The sequence below is a fragment of the Mandrillus leucophaeus genome, unplaced genomic scaffold (assembly GCF_000951045.1).
Source record: "Mandrillus leucophaeus isolate KB7577 unplaced genomic scaffold, Mleu.le_1.0 Scaffold198, whole genome shotgun sequence".
NCBI classification, from domain to species: domain Eukaryota; kingdom Metazoa; phylum Chordata; class Mammalia; order Primates; family Cercopithecidae; genus Mandrillus; species Mandrillus leucophaeus.
In genome coordinates this window covers 3,317,151-3,321,314 of record NW_012102009.1, presented here as the reverse complement: position 1 = coordinate 3,321,314, position 4,164 = coordinate 3,317,151, and positions in this window count along the sequence as shown.

Sequence of the window (4,164 nt, the reverse complement as noted above, 5' to 3'; positions counted from 1 at the left end):
CGCGCCTGCCCTCCGAGCTCCGGAGGCCCTGCGGCTACGGGGAACCTGCTGCGTGACCCGGTCACCGGCCCCCGCCTGTCCGCGGCCTGTCCCTTGACCGGGCTTGATCTCACTCTTCGCTACCTGCCTTTGCACCTGTGGAAAGAGTACTCTCCTTGGCCCTTAACATTGAGATCCTTTGAATCGCTCACGCTTACTGAGCGCTGAGTATGTGCCATATACTATGTTTTATTGCCCCAGTTGATTCTCATAACCCTATGTGAAATAGGCCCGACTATCTTACACATAGGAAACCCAAGGCACAGAGAGATTAAGTTGCTCAAGGCCACACAACCAATTAATAAAAGGAAATGGTGTTTGTATTTCACAGTGGCAGCCGAATTTTACCTGGAGAGCCTTTGTTTTGCTTGTATTTCCTGATTATATCTGCTCAGTAGGTTAATTCCAATTCAGAACGGATTAAGGAAGAGCCTCTTTACAACTGTGACTCCCAAGGACTTGGGCACATTGCTAAAAGAGCCTTTTCTGAATGCACAATAGTTTTGGGAAAAGGGGGGAAAATGCAACCCTTGGGGTCATTGAACAGAAGTCATAATCAGTTCCCCCAAGATACTGAAATCACCAGCTTGGTAATTGAAACACATTTTCATTTGCAGATGTGGAAAGCACTGGGAAGCTTTTAAGTCGCAATCAATGTAATTCTGAACTGGCAGCATAATTTTAAAAGGCCCCTGCCTGGAACCAGGACCTTACTAATTTCTGTGACCAAGGACTTGTTTTCTCATCTTATCTTTTGTTCTTTTCTGCCATTGCTTCCTCCGATGTCTGGTTTCAAAATTCAAGATTATCAGGCTGTGAATTACCACTTACTCTTGTCTTTGTCCACTGTCTTTTAGCCTTCAGGGCAGGCAGGGGTGGATCCCTGGGGAAATAACCTCCCTTGCATACTAGTTGAACAGACTTCATATAAGTTGAACAAGCAAAGACAACTTTCTTGGCCTGGGTTTTTCTGCAGTTCAAAATCCATTTTAAATTACTTGAATCTAGTCTTCATATAAGTGGAACAAGCAGAGATAACTTTCTTGGCTTGGTTTTTCTGCAGTTCAAAACCCATTTTAAATTACTAGAATCTGCATGTTTTTAAAATAGTGGAAGAGGGTGGGATAAAAAGAAGGAATTCTGAGGCTGCTTTTCAATGACGGTACGTTTAGCCACCTGATTTCCTGAAACTGAAGGAGCCACAACTGTACACAGATTTAGAAGTTAGATCATCAAACTTGCGGTCCTTTTTTTTTTTTTTTTTTTTTTTGATGTTTTTTGGAGGCGCCTGCTGGCAGCCAAAACCAACTGAAAAGGGCTGTTTTCTGAAGTTCAGAGACCCACAGTTGAGACTAGGAGCCTAAAAGAGCATGTGTAGGGAAAACAAGGAATTGGAATCAGATGGATTTTTGCCCTAATGCTGACTCCACCCCAACCAACTCTGTCACTTTTGAACAAGTTAGTTAATTCCTCAGCCTGCTCTGTCACTTTTGAACAAGTTAGTTAATTCCTCAGCCTGGGTTTCCTCACCAGTAAAATGGGACAAATAAGTACTTCAAGGCCCCATTACATACAATAAGCATTCTGTAAATTGTAGCTAATTATTAAGTAGACGTTTTATGGATAAACTCAAATGCAGCAATGCCGAATGACTTGTTGACAGTCTCACAACTGGCTTTGAATGAACTTGTAGTTAATATTTACTCAGGTCTGCTATTCTAAGTAGTATACACTTAATCCTTACACTGGCACTGTGAAGTAGGTATTATAACTGTCATTCCCATGTTAAGAATGAGAAAACAGACACCAAGATGTTAGTAAATATCCTGAATTCACATAGGTTGCATGTAGCAGAGCCAAGATTTCAAACGGAGCAGGCGAACTCCATGGCCTGTCTTTTTTTTTTCTTTTTTTTTCGAGATGGGTCTTACTCTGTTGACCAGGCTGGAGTGTAGTGGTGGGATCATAACTCACTGCAGCTTCAGACTCATGGGCTCAAGCGATCCTCCTACCTCAGCCTCCCGGGTAGCTGGGACTACATGTGCATACCACCACACCCAGCTAATTTATTTTTTGTAGAGATGGGGTCTTGCTTTGTTGCCCAGGCTGGTCTTGAACTCCTGGCTTAAAGTGATCCTGCTGCGTTGGCCTCCCAAAGCACTGGGATTATAGACATGAGCCACTGCACCCAGCCTCAGAGCCAGTCTTTAAGTACCACAACATACTGCCTGTTGGTGGGCTACCTATCTTAAAAGTGAGAAAATAAATTATGCTAACAAGATCTTCCAAACTAGCAGTTTCTTTTGTAAGTGGTCAAACTAGAATGCTTTTCCCCATGAGTATTAGACTCAGTCAGCCACCTTTCTCTGCCTACAAAGCATCTCTACTCATGTAGTAATATGCAAACCATTGATGATAAAATGTTAAGTAACAGTGAGATACAAAACAGTGCATTCACAAGATAAAAAGAAACCTTATCTATAGAAGAAAACAGAAGAAAAGGCACCAATATGTTAAGTGATGGGAACAAAGCAATGGAATAATACTTATTTTTCTTATTTTCTAGACTTTTTGTAATGTCTTGTTCAGTTTATAATTAAAAAGACATAATTTATTTTTTAAAGGGAGGGATGGAGGTCTTTTGAGCCAAGCAGAACAGGGACAAAGCTGCCTTCTTGAAATGCTAGGCCCCAGACACTTTGTTTCTTTTCTGTATTTGGGGGTTCTTTTCTCTGCTGGGGAAACTGCTGGGCTGAGGCTGGTTAAAGCTGAAAGCTTGGCCGGGCGCGGTGGCTCAAGCCTGTAATCCCAGCACTTTGGGAGGCTGAGACGGGCGGATCACGAGGTCAGGAGATCGAGACTATCCTGGCTAACACGGTGAAACCCCGTCTCTATTAAGAAATACAAAAAACTAGCCAGACGAGGTGGCGGGCGCCTGTAGTCCCAGCTACTCTGGAGGCTGAGGCCGGAGAATGGCGTGAACCCGGGAGGCGGAGCTTGCAGTGAGCTGAGATCCGGCCACTGCACCCCAGCCTGGGCGACAGAGCGAGACTCCGTCTCAAAAAAAAAAAAAAAAAAAAAAAAAAGCTGAAAGCTTGCAGGTGCCTTAAAGAACAACAGCGCTACTCCACCTAACCTGCTTTGCTTCACCTCTTTGCTGAATTCCAGAACTGTATTTGTAAGTTTGTCCTCTTAGGACACATACTTTCTCTGGAATTTTTATTTTCGTTCTATGATTGCCCTAGCGTTGTGAATATTAGTGATGATCTGGAGAGGAGAGGAGTCTAAAGCTCTACTTTTCCATTTACTTCCACGTAGAACCAGCCCAATTGACAGCCTCCATCCCTGGGCAGGAGCCAAGGTCAACAGTAGCAGTGACTGGGCAGGGATAGTCTCTGGGTCATCAGTAGGAAGGTAGACCTTTAAGACTTTTTCTAGAACTGCCCTGTTCAACAGAAATAAATAATGTGAGCCATATGTATGTTTGAATTTTCTAGTAGCCATATTAAAAAAGGAAAAAGAAACTGGTGAAGTTAATTTTATTAATGTATTTAATAATACTAAAATTATTTTTTCAACATGTAATCAATATAAAAACTTCTGCATTTTTGGGGGGGTACTAAGTCTTTGAAATACACTCTAGTGTGTATTTTACACATAGAGCACATCTCAATTCAGATACAAAGTTTTCATATGAACTACTTGCTCTATATTTAGACATAAAATTTATAGGTGAAAAAGTGGATTAATGCACGCTAACTGTTCCAAACATACTTGAAAGTTTTCAGAAAACTAAACTATCAGCTTTTAAGTTTAACTAGATTAAACTTAGTAAATGGATTAACTAGTAAAACGAAAAATGCAGTTTCTCGATGATACTAGTCACATTTCAAGTGTTCATTTACACAATGTGCCTGGTGGCTACCTCAATGGACAGTTTTAGCAATGCTGGGAGGGTCTCTCTAATAGCTCCTTGCCTTTTGTGACACCTGTGGGAAGCAGGGCCAGGGGAACTTGGCTTTGCTAGTTAAACCAGCCTCACTTTTTTGTGCTAGAAATTTGTGGGGAAAGAGAGTGAAACGAGGTGATTCAGCACAGTCTCCCTATTTTCCCAATGGTGAGACT